The following is a 16,255-nucleotide window of genomic DNA, read 5'->3' on the forward strand; positions in this document are numbered from 1 at the left end:
TACCCAATCACCTACATCAAAACTTCTTTCGCTGCGATGTTGATCTGCCTGTTGTTTCATTCTATTTTGTGCCAACACGAGGTTATCCTTTAAGAGTTGGAGGACTTGTTGTTGATGTTCGATGTGATGTTCCACTGCTTGAACCTTAGAATTTTCTCTTAAATATGATGTGATGGATGGTGGTGATACCCATAAAGTGCCATAAATGGGGTCATTTTTGTTGTTGTATGGAAGGAAGTGTTATACCACCATTCAGCCAGAGGCAACCATTTGACCCATTGTGTCTGTTTATCAGATACAAAGCAACGAAGATATCCTTCCAAACATTTGTTTACTATCTCAGTTTGCCCATCAGATTGAGGATGATAAGATGAGCTATGAGCTAACTGAGTACCAAGACAAGAAAATAATTCTGTCCAAAATTTCCAGTGAAAATGGGATCTCTGTCACTTACAATAATCTTTGGGTTTCCATGTAGCTTTTGAATTGTTTCCATAAATGCAGTAGAAACTGTACTGGCTTTAAATGGATGTGATAATGCACAAAAGTGTGCATACTTGGTAAGTCTGTCAACTACCACCATGATGACACTCTTTCCCTCAGACTTGGGTAAACCTGTGATAAAATCCATTGAAACCTCCTCCCAACGTTGGCTTGGAATGGATAAAGGTTGTAATAGACCCGGTGTCTTAATTGTTTCAACTTTATTTTGTTGGCAAACCAAACATTCCGCCACAAACTTTTGAATATCTGATTTAAGGCCATCCCAAAAAAATTCCTTCTTAACCCTGTGGTAAGTTTTTAAAAATCCCGAGTGCCCTCCTAAGGGAGAAGTGTGCAATTCCATAAGAATCTTTTGTTTTAGCTGGGAATTCTTACAGAGGTATAAGCGATCTTTGTACCATAACGAATCATTTTTCCAGCTAAATGTATCAGACGTACTGGAATCTTGTTGTAACTTTCGAATAAGTGCCCACACTTCTTCGTCATTCTTCCATTCCTCCCTTGCTTCGTTTATCCAATCTGGTTGGATAATAGAAATGGCACACAACAATGCTTCCACATCCTCATCCTTTCTGAGAGTGCATCTGCCACCACATTTTGCTTCCCTTTTTTGTAGATGATTTCAAAGTCATAACCCAACATCTTTGTGACCCACTTTTGTTGCTCTTCAGAGGATAATCTTTGTTCTAAAAAGTATTTAAGGCTATCATGATCCGTTTTTACCTTGAAGTGTCTTCCCATTAGGTAGGGTCGCCATTTCTTAAGTGCATGGAGTATTGCCAACATTTCCTTCTCATAAATAGCTTTGTTAAAAACTTTCCCTTGATTGGACGACTTTCAAAAGCAATGGGTCTTTCATCTTGCATTAAAACAACACCAATTCCATTTCCTGAAGCATCACATTCCACAATAAAGGTTTTTGTGAAGTCCGGTGTAGCTAAGACCGGTGCTTGGCACATTGCCTCTTTAAGATGTTCGAAGGCCTTTGTTGCTTCTGGAGTCCATGAAAATGCATCTTTCTTCAATAATGTTGTTAGAGGTGCTGCTATTCTCCCATAATTCTTAACAAACTTGCGATAATACCCTGTCAACCCAAGAAATCCTCGCAGATGCTTTATGGATGTGGGATTTTCCATTCCTTAATGGCTTTAATTTTGCTAGGGTCTACCTTAACTCCTTCATGAGATACAATATGACCCAGATATTCCACCTCCTGGACTCCAAAGAAACATTTGGATCTTTTTGCATATAATTGTTTCTCCTCCAATAGTTGTAGCACCCTGTCAACATGTTCAACATGATCCTTCCAAGACTTGTTGTAGATTAGTATATCATCAAAAAATACTAACACAAATTTTCTAAGGAATGGTTTGAAAATTGAATTCATCAAACCTTGAAATGTTGAAGGTGCATTGGTAAGGCCAAAAGGCATGACCAAAAATTCATAATGACCCTCATGAGTTCTAAATGTTGTTTTCGGAATGTCTTCAGTCTTCATTCTGATTTGATGATATCCTGAACGAAGATCCAACTTGGTGAAGTAAATTGATCCATGCAATTCATCCAGTAATTCATCAATGACAGGAATGGGAAACTTATCTTTAATAGTGAGCTTGTTGAGCTCCCTATAATCCAGACACATGCGCCATGATCCATCCTTCTTGTGCACCAATACTACTGGAGTAGAGAAAGAACTTTGACTCAGTTGAATTATACCAGCCTCTAGCATTTCTGCAACCATATGTTCAATTTCACTCTTTTGGGCATAGGGATATCTGTACGGCCTGATGTTTGGAGGAACACTTCCTGGAATCAGATGAATAGCATGATCATGATCACGAATAGGTGGGAGACCTTTGGGAGTCTCAAATACCTTGGAATGATTGTCCAAGACTTTTTGGAGATCTGGAGAAATAGATGATTCCAATGTGGAAACATCTAGCGAACATAATTGTGCAATTACACCTTTTGTTCCTTTTTAGAAGCTTTGTCATACCATTAGAGCTGATTATCTTTCCTGGTTTCCCTGCAATACCCCTTAATTCAACTTCCTTTCCTTCCACAGAAAATTTCATGAAAAGTTCTTGAAAATTAAAAGCTATTGTACCCAAGGATTGTAGCCATTGGACTCCTAGTACAACATCAGCACCTCCCATTGGAATGGAAAGCATTGGGCTAGTCAATACATATTCTCCCATGGATAGCTTGATATTATGGCACTTTCCAGAGCAATTTATTGTTCCTCCATTTGCAAATCATCACTTGACACTCTGGTGCTGGATATAGGAAGCAATTCAATTCTTTTGCTACCTTACAATGAATAAAATTGTGGGTACTTCCTGAATCAATCAACACTATTACCTTTTTCTTCTTGATTTGTCCTTCTATCTTGATGGTTTGAGGAGTGGTAATTCCCGCCAATGCATTACAAGATATGGTCAGATTCATTTTTTCTTCATCTAGGCTTTGTTCCTGGAGTATATCCTCTTCTTTTGACCTTTCTTGCTCCTTTTCTTCTTCCTCTTCACAATCTATGTAGAATAATTTCTTCTCAGCACACTTATGACCTTTAGTGTATTTGCTATCACAACTGTAACAAAGCCCTTTTGCTCTTTTTTCTTCCAATTGTTGTGGTGTCAACCTTATAGGTTGTGGAAGACTAGGGCAACAACACTTCCGTCTTTATAGTTGTGAGTGGTATGCTTCTGGTTGCCATAATTTTGCTTTCCATTTTTCTTGCTAACCTGAATGCCTTCTCTAATGAATCAGGTTCCCAAAGGTGAACATCATGTTGGATATTATCCTTTAAAGACCCTATGAACACATCAATCCTATGCTCCTCTCGAATATTTTTTACCCTTATGTTCAATTTTTGGAACTCCTCAATGTGCTCCATTATTGAACCCTTTTGTTTGAGACTTATCAATTGGCTAAAAAAAGTGTTGCTTTTTGTATCCTCATAATGTGCTATCAATTCTTCCGTAAAAATTGCCCAAGTGATAAATTGTTTACGAGAGCAAAGCCATTGATACCATACAAACTGATTTGGTTCCAAATATAAAGTTTCAATACGTACCTTTTGTGTGTTTTGCACATTATTGAGATCGAAAAATTGCTCCATCTATATATCCATGTTGCGGATCCTTGCCATCAAACTTCCTCATATCGATTTTTGAATATGGTGGGTCTTCGATCCAACATTAGAGTCTATGAAATCATGATTAACATTTCTTTTGTTTTCATCATGAGTTTCCTTTCTACCCTTTCACCATTAGTAAGTATTTCTTGTAGAAAATTTGTCAAATATGCCTTCAAATCTATCTTCAAATTGTCAATCTTGGATTCCACGCCCTTTATCTTAGATTCCACTCCATTTATCTTAGCTTCTGTCAGCTTTTGTGAGAGTGAAATTTGTTGCACTTGGTCTTGTAATTTTGATATATCATGTAGCATTTCTTCCTCTTCTTCATGAGTCATGCTAGAGCTTTCAGATTGCTTACTAGGTGTTTGCATTTTCTTTCCTCCGGGCATCAGTTACCGATACTAATGCTCTACTATGCCCTTTGATTTCCTTCAAAATAATTTTTCAAACCAAGCTTAAGCAAAATTTAAAAAATCTACACACCTTTTTTCACTTTGTAGGAGCTCAATATTGCCTCTGATGTATCTCTGTAATTTCGAATCATCCAATTCTAAAATTGTGACTTGTGGTAGCCCTTTGTGTCCTCTTTCCAATGCCACCAGTCTGCCCCCAATTAGATTCTCCAATGAAGAGTTATGTCAAATCTCCCACAGTGACCTGATTATAGACTAATTCAGTAGAGCGAACTTGTACAACGTGCCATGTGTCCCTGTTTTGACCTTTGGCTCTGAAAAATATATACAAGAAACTACAGTCCGTCCTCTTTCTATACCTTCTTCCAAAATTTCAATCCGATGCTTCAGCACGATGTCTTCTCAAATGGGTTTTGTTTTAGCTTTTGAAACATCACAGAACAAAAGTTATAGTGAAAATGCCACGATGACTTGTTTGGAGCAGTGAAACCCTAGAATCCAAAGCTCTGATACCAAATGTTATGAAACCAGCTCAAGAAAAAGATAGAAAAGATAGATCAATGCCTTAAAATTCAGCCTCTTCAAGGGGCAACCTCCTTTACATTACATAAATGAACAATTCTTGGATGATTCAAATGACAAAACCTCCTTTCTATATATAGGAGTCTAAGGAGTCACAATATAACCCAGCCGACCTAACAATAATAATATAAAGCCACAAAAATAACAATAGAGTGATTCTATGGGGCACAGTAATAACAATATGGGGACAATAAGGGCACAACAATATTAATAAGGGGTACAACTACAATAGTAATGGGGTAATCACTAGTATTATAGGGACCCAACAATACTTCATAACGCTACCATTACCAATTGAGCTTACCCCAAGGGTAAGGTAAATGATTTGTTTGGAAAGAGTTATCAATGTAATTTGATTATTAAATCCTTTATAGATGATTTTGGCTTACAAACTTATGATTTAGTACAACCATGCTTGTTGGGTTGGAAGCTAGATAATTCGACCATAAGAATCACCAAGAAATGCAAAAATAGATTTGTCATTCATGTTGATTATGCCATTGAAGTGGAATTTAAAGTTTTGTCACTAGATGCATGTGAAATTATGCTTGGTGGCCTTTAATTATGGGACAGTGACGTGAATTTCAACAATAAAGAGGACAAATAGTTCATGGTTAAAGGTGGTAAAGCCTACCTCATATAAAAACATAATGGGAGAGGAAGAATAACTCCATTAACAAATAAAACAAGGGCAAACAAACATATTGATAGAGACAAACAAGAATCAAATGTCCTTAATATATAGTGGAGTAGCATACTTGGGGAGACAAGTGGAGGCCTTGTGCTTCCATATTCTCTGTCGATAAGATTTTGGAGACCAAAAGCCTCTCAATGGGAAGGTGTGATCTAAAACAAATTTGCAACAAAATCAAATGGTTAATGTCTTAGATCCAAACAAAGCACTTGGCTATATAAGTGGAGCAACATAGTTATCAACATGACCTAAATGGTTCTCATTTTTTAGAAGTAGTATTTAGTAGTTGTTTTTATTTCTATTTCAGAAAATGGTGCTAATACTAACACTTTTTCTTTCAAAGGTAGTATTTTGACATTTTAAATTTTTTAGCTGTAAATTATCTACTTATTTTTTTAATGTTGTTTTTGGCCTTATTTTTCATATTTTATTAAAAGTGTTTGTTTTATTTTTGCATTCGCATTTTTTATTTTTTTATTATTTTGTTTAATGTTATTAAAAAACAACTTAAGAAAATAATATTTTAAACAATAATAAGAATTTTATATATACTTTTTAAAATATCATTACGTTTTTAGTTCATTTAAAATATCATACATCCCAAATATGCAAAATATTGTTTTTGAATAGTTGTGATTGATAATTGTAATTAAATAATACTATTTTTATTTTATTTTATTCAATTCATAATTGATAATTGTAATCAAATAGTATTGTTTTTAGATATGATCTTACATTTTGCTTTCATTTAGAGTTATCTTCTTTGATACTAATTTTCTCCCTTCAACACTGGAAAAATATTTTTTCAATTTTTGTAATAAAAATATTTCTAACTTATATCTTATAAAAACATTAATATATTAAAAAAATTAATCATTCTTACAAATATAAATTAAAAAATGGAATTTTATATTTAATAACAAATTTAGGGGAAAAGTGGTTAAAACCCTTTTTTAATTAAACTTAAAAAACAAAATTTAAAGAAATAAAAAATAAATAACATTAAACATATAAACAAAATATAATCATCTTTAAATTTATTTATTTAGAATTTCATCACATTTTCAATTTAATTCCCCGTAAATGTGCTTGAAAAAAAATGAATCCAAAGACATGAAGGACTCTTGAATAATCTTTAGTAAAAAGACAAGACACAAATTTTCCACTAAAATACTCTTAGAATCTCATTTAATGACAAGCTAAGAATCACCCAAGACCTAAATCTTCTTGATTCCTTATCTTTCGCTACCTTAAACAAAGTTCAAAGAGCCGTGCATTTTACCTTGTTATTAGATCCCCTACTGTTGGCTTGAGGGGCTTAGACCCAGGTTCAGAGTTAGATGCGCTAACCAACAAAACCCTATACCACCAGTCCTTTTGACAACACTCTGGTTGGGCAGACCGCAGTCTCACCCAAGGCGATATTGAGGGATGTTGGAACTAGGTTTCCACATCCAAAAGGATGAGTCTAGATCTTGTCTTAGTCTTAGATCTATTTATGAGCTACGCGATCTTACTTAGTATTATATCGAATATGATTTATTCATACAAAAATACTACTCACAGGTCTAAACTCTATCTACTATGCATAAATCAATGGATCTTAACTGTAATTAACTGTAGCTATATTCAACTATGAATTTTGATCTTATCTTTATTGCGCAACACAAAATTAAGCAATAATCACATAAAGTAAAGTACAAATGGTAAGCACACAAATTTTCCTTCAAAATATTCTTTAATAACTTCAGATCTTCATAGTTATAATCTTCTTACCCTACGTACACAGTTGCAGGGGCCTACGCACATAGCTGCAGACTTACCAAGGTCTTCGTGCACACAACTGCAAGATCCTTCCCTTTCAATCTAACACAAAAAAATATAACAATACAGACCCAAACGATCCAAATATGATGAATTCATTTGACTTACTAAGATAACCCTTTATATATCCTTTTCCCTTACAATACCATGGTCCACAAACCATGGGCGGAACTTAAAACATTCAAATTAATCCCATCCCTTTACAAAATAAGGGGCTTTGACCCGCCCTAAATCCCCTATGACTCCTAAAACACTGCATGAAGTGCTTTCCGCTCCTCAAAATGCGGGTTCTTTACAAAATTTTCACAAAACTTTGACCTAAGGGGACCCTACCCAACAAGCCCCCAACACAAAGATGTGAATTGTCCAGAGTCACTGAGATGGAACGTCCTGAATATTTTCTTTGAGACTATTGTATGCATTATTCAACGGTTGAAGTGACATATGGGTCCTCCTATAGCGAGGTCCATATCTCCATAATGTCTTCAAATATCTAACTATAGTCCTTGATTGTAGTTGCTATATCTTCCATAACATCCTTGATGTCCGTTGCGTGTTGTTCGCAAACCTTTGGGGGAGTTGTCGGTTGCAACCTCATCTGCAACTCCACAATCTGCATTTCTAACTCAAAGTTCACTTTTTCAACTTGTGCCTTGGAGTCTTTTACTACTTCCGCAAGATTCTAAAGCTTCTCTTCTGGTTCTACCTTTGTCTAGATCTGGAGCTACGGTAGCTTACTGCATGCTTTGGTGATGGCTACTTCTAGTTGCTTCATGTGCGCAACTACCTCATCACACTCCATGCTGGCCTGATTCTTGGTCTCGAACATCTGTCAGTTGTCATCTTTAACTTCTTTAATCACCAATAGAGCTTTTTGTATCTTCAATTCGTGGGTGACTCCCTGATGTAACTCATGCAATGTCTGAATGGGGAGCGACGCAAGGTTGAGACTTAGATTTTTCCAGTGTTGTGTGCATTTCTGGTCTTTAGTTGTCTCAAAATGTAGATATCGACCTGTTAGTTTCACAACTCGAAGCTTAGATGTGATTTTTGTATTTTTACTAAATGGTTCCACGCTTGTTTGACCCATGCTCGCTTGAACTGCGCTCACCTAAACTTCCATCTTCTTGACGCCCCGTTGGACCTCTGTCAAAAATACTTTTTATTGGTCTTCAATGTTTCCCCACAAGTCCTCTGTCACAACTTGAACTATGTCTCATATCTCGTTGATGTCCCCCTTAGTGATGACCATCCGTTCTGCGCCAGTGGATCTGTCTAGATTTTGCTTCTTTTGTGCGCCTTGAACACTTGATTTCCACCTTTTAACAATGAAAGGGGAATCCACATCCTCAGTATCAACAAAAGGGTCTTCACCACCCTGATCACTGCCTTTGATGGCCTCTTCTTCCTGCTCGACTGTGCGCTCTATCCCTAGCGCAGTATCCTTCTCTAGCTCGATTGTGGCTTTCTCAGTCACCTTCTTTTGGCCCTTCTTGTTGCCCCTCTTGGTTGGCTGCTTCTTAGTCTGCACAACTTAAACATTTGTCGATGTTCGACTGGTGCCTACTTTTTCTTTCTCTGTTCCTTCTATTGCTAGAGTTTGCAAATCACTTGGCCAGTTGATCATCACTTGCGCGATGTCATCATCAATGACAGAAAATGGTAGCTCATACCATAATTCCTCCAGGTCCTTCTTGGTGCGGATGTGTACATGGTGTAAGTCTACCTTAAAGTCTACAATCACTTTATATTGTTTTGTTGATGGTGCAAGACCTGCCAACATGTCAGGGGATCTCCCCGGTAAGAAGTCCCAACTAGACCTCAAACCGTTTGGTGTAGGATTCCCAACAGTGGGTCGTACGGTATCGCCTTGAACGCAGTTTTGCACAGAGGAAAGTAAGATGTCCCTGTTGGTAGAAAGGGTGTTACATATGTAGCAAGTCAAGGACGATGCATGAGCAGTTCTAACACACGGAGGGTGAGGTGAGTGTGCCCCTTGGAAACCTGTGAAAGCACAGAGTTAAGAAGGGAACACACGAGCAAAGATGCATCACAACATGGAAGGCAAGTAAGCTAGAAATCCAAAGTGATGGTTAAACCAACAACACATTTCAGTAAGATTCATACATACATATACAGAAAATAGCTACACATGCATGCGTAAGAAAACAGATACATATATCATTTAGAGTAAACAAGATAGCTGAAATACAATATGACATATGCATGAAACGTGTTGGCTCTGTTATATTAAGAAGTGTAAGTTCCAGTCATACAATACAACCATGACCAACCACTAGTTCCGACATCGGAACATTACAACGTTACAGTCACTACCGCCTGCTCCTCTAAAGAGATATACTAGCTCTGCACAATGGAGAAGCCAAGGCTTGTTACAATACTCTCCAAGATTTCTCTAAGATACTCCTATTGGAATCTTGGCTGACCAAAAGCCTCTACAATGAGTTATGAGGTTCTATTTATAGCAAAGGGTGGGGTGACCCTTGACATTCCCCTTTGTGACTGTTCGTCTACCCTCATGACTCTTCATCTACTATATGACTATTACATCCAACTATCAACACTTGAACTTCCACTTGACAAGACATTACGTACAATATGCACATGTACCCATGTCAGACAAAATAGGCTTGAGAAATCCATGAAAGACATCACTATGACTCAGACAGTTATGGGAAGACCAACTCTTCAACATCCTCATGGTGGTCGACAGTAGCGAACTCATGCCATGCTTGGTAGTCCACAATAGTGTCCATGTAATTTGTGGTGACATCTTTCTGGAAACGAACTCTTGCCTACATTGCATCTGAGTACACTTCTCTGGCTCCTCTATCCAACTCATTTGATAACATGTGCATCATTGTCTTAAGTGCAACTAGACCAGAAACATACTGATGCATGGTGTTTGCACTTATCACCAAGTCTGGGTTGGTGGCTATGTGCATCAACTTGTCAAAGTACGATTCAAGCTCTACTCGGACTTGTGCCTTTGTCTTTGCCTCGGTGAGTGTCCCAATAGATGGGATAACATTTGCGTGCACAACAACATCCATACTCCTGAATACCCATGCATGGGAAGCGTACAAACTAGTGATGAGCTACGGGAGATATTCATAGTTCTGGATCTGACTCCGGATGTGTTGGGTCCCTATAATACTAGTAATTACCCCATTACTATTGTAGTTATACCCCTTATTTATATTGTTGTGCCCCCATTGCCCCCATATTGTTATTAATGTGCCCATAGAATCCCTCTATTGTTATTTTTGTGGCTTTATATTATTATTGTTAGGTTGGCTGGATTATATTGTGACTCCATAGACTCCTATATATAGAAAGGAGGTTTTGTCATTTGAATCATCCAAGAATTGTTCATTTATGTAATGTAAAGGAGGTTGCCCCCTCGAAGAGGCTGAATTCTAAGGCGTTGATCTATCTTTTCTATCTTTTCTTGAGCTGGTTTCATAACATTTGGTATCAGAGCTTTGGATTCTAGGGTTTCGCTGCTCCAAACAGGTCAACGTGGCATTTTCGCTATAACTTTTTTTCTGTGACGTTTCAGAAGTCGCAAAAAAAACCCAGCATCTGTTAGCTTTTGTGAACGTGACATTTGTTGCACTTGTTCTTGTAATTTTGATATATCATGTAGCATTTCTTCCTCTTCTTCATGAGTCATGCTAAGATAAATGGCGTGGAATCTAAGATAAAGGGCATGGAAGCTAAGATGGATGATCTGAAGACAGATTTGAGGACAGATTTGAAGACAGACATGGCAGATTTGAAGACAGATTTGACAAATTTTCTACAAGAAATACTTACTAATGGTGAAAAGGCTGTAAAGGAAACTCATGATGTGAAAAAAAGAAATGTTAATCATGATTCCATAGACTCTAATGTTCGATCAAAGACCCACCATATTCCAAAAATCGATATGAGGAAGTTTGATGGCAAGGATCCCGCAACATGGATATTACAGATGGAGCAGTTCTTCGATCTCAATAATGTGCAAAACACACAAAAGGTACGTATGGCAACTTTATATTTGGAACCAAATCAATTTGTATGGTATCAATGGCTTTGTTCTCGTAAAAAAATTATCACTTGGGCAATTTTTACGGAAGAATTGATAGCACATTATGAGGATACAAAAAGAAACACTTTTTTTAGCCAATTGATAAGTCTCAAACAAAAGGGTTCAATAATGGAGCACATTGAGGAGTTCCAAAAATTGAACATAAGGGTAAAAGATATTCCAGAGCAGCATAGGATTGATTTTTTCATAGGGTCTTTAAAGGATAATATCCAACATGATGTTCGACTTTGGGAACCTGATTCATTAGAGAAGGCATTCAGGTTAGCAAGAAAAATGGAAAGCAAAATTATGGCAACCAGGAAGCATACCACTCACAACTATAAAGACGAAAGTGCAGTTGCCCCTAGTCTTCCACAACCTATAAGGTTGACACCACAACAATTGGAAGAAAAAAGAGCAAAAGGGCTTTGTTATAGTTGTGATAGCAAATACACTAAAGGTCATAAGTGTGCTAAGAAGAAATTATTCTACACAGATTGTGAAGAGGAAGAAGAAAAGGAGCAAGAAAGGTCAAAAGAACAGGATATGCTCCAGGAACAAAGCCTAGATGAAGAACAAATAAATCCGACCATATCTTGTAATGCATTGGCAGGAATTACCACTCCTCAAACCATCAAGATATAAGGACAAATCAAGAAGAAAAAGGTGATAGTGTTGATTGATTCAGGAAGCACCCACAATTTTATTCATTGTAGGGTAGCAAAAGAATTGAATTGCTTCCTATATCCAGCACCAGAGTGTCAAGTGATGATTGCAAATGGAGGAACAATAAATTTCTCTGGAAAGTGCCATAATATCAAGCTATCCATGGGAGAATATGTATTGACTAGCCCAATGCTTTCCATTCCAATGGGAGGTGCTGATGTTGTACTAGTAGTCCAATGGCTACAATCCTTGGGTACAATAGCTTTTAATTTTCAAGAATTTTTCATCAAATTTTCTGTGGAAGGAAAGGAAGTTGAATTAAGGGGTATTGCAGGGAAACCAGGAAAGATAATCAGCTCTAATGGTATGACAAAGCTTCTAAAAAAGAGCAAAGGGGTGTAATTGCACAATTATGTTCGCTAGATATTTCCACATTAGAATCATCTATTTCTCCAGATCTCCAAAAAGTCCTGGACAATCATTCCAAGGTATTTGAGACTCCCAAAGGTCTCCCACCTATGCGTGATCATGATCATGCTATTCATCTGATTCCAGGAAGTGTTCCTCCAAACATCAGGCCGTACAGATATCCCTATGTCCAAAAAAGTGAAATTGAACGTATGGTTGCAGAAATGCTAGAGGCTGGTATAATTCAACCGAGTCAAAGTTCTTTCTCTGCTCCAGTAGTATTGGTGCACAAGAAGGATGGATCATGGCGCATGTGTCCAGATTATAGGGAGCTCAACAAGCTCACTATTAAAGATAAGTTCCCCATTCCTGTCATTGATGAATTACTGGATGAATTGCATGGATCAATTTACTTCACCAAGTTGGATCTTCGTTCAGGATATCATCAAATCAGAATGAAGATTGAAGACATTCCGAAAACGGCATTTAGAACTCATGAGGGTCATTATGAATTTTTGGTCATGCCTTTTGGCCTTACCAATGCACCTTCAACATTTCAAGGTTTGATGAATTCAATTTTCAAACCATTCCTTAGAAAATTTGTGTTAGTATTTTTTTATGATATACTTATCTACAGCAAGTCTTGGAAGGATCATGTTGAACATGTTGACAGGGTGCTACAACTATTGGAGGAGAAACAATTATATGCCAAAAGATCCAAATGTTTCTTTGGAGTCCAGGAGGTGGAATATTTGGGTCATATTGTATCTCATGAAGGAGTTAAGGTAGACCCTACCAAAATTAAAGCCATTAAGGAATGGAAAATCCCCACATCCATAAAGAATTTGCGCGGATTTCTTGGGTTGACAGGATATTATCACAAGTTTGTTAAGAATTATGGGAGAATAGCAGCACCTCTAACGACATTATTGAAGAAAGATGCATTTTCATGGACTCCGGAAGCAACAAAGGCCTTTGAACATCTTAAAGAGGCAATGTGCCAAGCACCGGTCTTAGCTACACCGGACTTCACAAAAACCTTTATTGTGGAATGTGATGCTTCAGGAAATGGAATTGGTGCTGTTCTAATGCAAGATGAAAGACCCATTGCTTTTGAAAGTCGTCCAATCAAGGGAAAGTTTCTAAGTTTCTAAGCAAAGCTATTTATGAGAAGGAAATGTTGGCAATACTCCATGCATTTAAGAAATGGCGACCCTACCTAATGGGAAGACACTTCAACGTAAAAACGGATCATGATAGCCTTAAATACTTTTTAGAACAAAGATTATCCTCTGAAGAGCAACAAAAGTGGGTCACAAAGATGTTGGGTTATGACTTTGAAATCATCTACAAAAAAGGGAAGCAAAATGTGGTGGCAGATGCACTCTCAAGGAAGGATGAGGATGTGGAAGCATTGTTGTGCGCTATTTCTATCATCCAACCAGATTGGATAAATGAAGCAAGGGAGGAATGGAAGAATGACGAAGAAGTGTGGGCACTTATTCGAAAGCTACAACAAGATTCCAGTACGTCTGATACATTTAGCTGGAAAAATGATTCGTTATGGTACAAAGATCGCTTATACCTCTGTAAGAATTCCCAGCTAAAACAAAAGATTCTTATGGAATTGCACACTTCTCCCTTAGGAGGGACTCAGGATTTTTAAAAACTTACCACAGGGTTAAGAAGGAATTTTTTTGGGATGGCCTTAAATCAGATATTCAAAAGTTTGTGGCAGAATGTTTGGTTTTCCAACAAAATAAAGTTGAAACAATTAAGACATCGGGTCTATTACAACCTTTATCCATTCCAAGCCAACGTTGGGAGGAGGTATCAATGGATTTTATCACAGGTTTACCGAAGTCTAGGGAAAGAGTGTCATCATGGTGGTAGTTGACAGACTTACCAAGTATGCACACTTTTGTGCATTATCACATCCATTTAAAGCCAGTACAGTTTATACTGCATTTATGGAAACAATTCAAAAGCTACATGGAAACCCAAAGATTATTGTAAGTGACAGAGATCCCATTTTCACTGGAAATTTTTGGACACAATTATTTTCTTGTCTTGGTACTCAGTTAGCTCATAGCCCATCTTATCATCCTCAATCTGATGGGCAAACTGAGATAGTAAACAAATGTTTGGAAGGATATCTTCGTTGCTTTGTATCTGATAAACAGACACAATGGGTCAAATGGTTGCCTCTGGCTGAATGGTGGTATAACACTTCCTTTCATACAGCAACAAAAATGACCCCATTTATGGCACTTTATGGGTATCAACCACCATCCATCACATCATATTTAAGAGAAAATTCTAAGGTTCAGGCAGTGGAACATCACATCGAACAACAACAACAAGTCCTCCAACTCTTAAAGGATAACCTCGTGTTGGCACAGAATAGAATGAAACAATAGGCAGATCAACATCGCAGTGAAAGAAGTTTTGATGTAGGTGATTGGGTATTCCTACGGCTACAACCATATAAGCAAATGTCCCTCAAGCAAGCTAAGAAGGATAATAAATTATCACCAAAGTATTATGGTCTGTACAAGGTGTTGCAAAAGATTGGTACTATGGCATACAAATTGGAGCTTCCTGCAGCTTCTCGATTGCACCCAGTTTTCCATGTTTCATGCTTAAAGAAGGTTATAGGCGACAAGCTCCCAGTTCAAACAATATTGCCAGAACTTGACGAGGAAGGAAAAGTTATATTGGAACCGGAAGCAGTTATAGAAACAAGAACTCGACAGCTACGAAATTGATCAATTTCAGAGTACCTTATCAAGTGGAAGAACTTATCCGCTGAAGATTCCACATGGGAGGATGAGAATTTTATGCAGAAGTATCCAGAACTACTCAAGCGTTGAGGACAACACTTTTTTGAAGGAGAGGGGCATGTTGGGTCCCTATAATACTAGTAATTACCCCATTACTATTGTAGTTATACCCCTTATTTATATTGTTGTGCCCCCATTGCCCCCATATTGTTATTAATGTGCCCATAGAATCCCTCTATTGTTATTTTTGTGGCTTTATATTATTATTGTTAGGTCGGCTGGATTATATTGTGACTCCATAGACTCGTATATATAGAAAGGAGGTTTTTTCATTTGAATCATCCAAGAATTGTTCATTTATGTAATGTAAAGGAGGTTGCCCCCTCGAAGAGGCTGAATTCTAAGGCGTTGATCTATCTTTTCTATCTTTTCTTGAGCTGGTTTCATAACAGGATGCGTGCCTTCAACTCAACCGCTCTGGGCTTCATCATCTTGGGAAAGTGTAACGGGGCTCCCTTGTATCTCATTGTCCATGTTTGCATGTAGTCAACAATAGTATGCATGTTTGACAAGATATGTTCTCTCCTAGCACATCACTACTGCCAACCGTTGAGATGGTAAACTACCTTATGCATAGTACGAAACTTTGAATACAACGCTTGCATGAATGTCTCAAGGGACAATACCTCATCCAGTATTTCCTTCTTCAACTCTGCTCCGGCAGATGTTGTAACCAGTTCTCCTCGCAGATTGTCCATCTGTAACTCCTTAGCCATTTGCTCGTTCTCAGCTATCAAGAAGCAAACACTCGAGATAGTGGCTTTGACATATGTTATGGTAGCATTTGCCAATGCTGTTGGATTCTTGCGTACATCTGACATGATCACTCATTCCTCAATTTGCGTAGGATATGTGTTGGCATCCGAATTATACACTCTGCGAGATTGCACAACTTTATCCTGTGACTCGTCGAATAATATGTTGTGCATATCTCCTTCTAGATTGTCTCCAAGGATCTCAGTGTCTCTTTGGTTGCTTGTGACTTGCTCTGCTTCTGGATCCGGTGAAGTTGGTGGGTCAACCTCTTGATGATAAGGCATGAGGTCGATATCTTGTTCTAACTCTTGCTGCTCCATATTCATATCC

The sequence above is a fragment of the Pinus tabuliformis genome, chromosome 8, assembly GCF_031772625.1.
Source record: "Pinus tabuliformis cultivar Carrire ecotype Pingquan chromosome 8, CPIR1, whole genome shotgun sequence".
Taxonomy (NCBI): Eukaryota; Viridiplantae; Streptophyta; class Pinopsida; order Pinales; family Pinaceae; genus Pinus; species Pinus tabuliformis.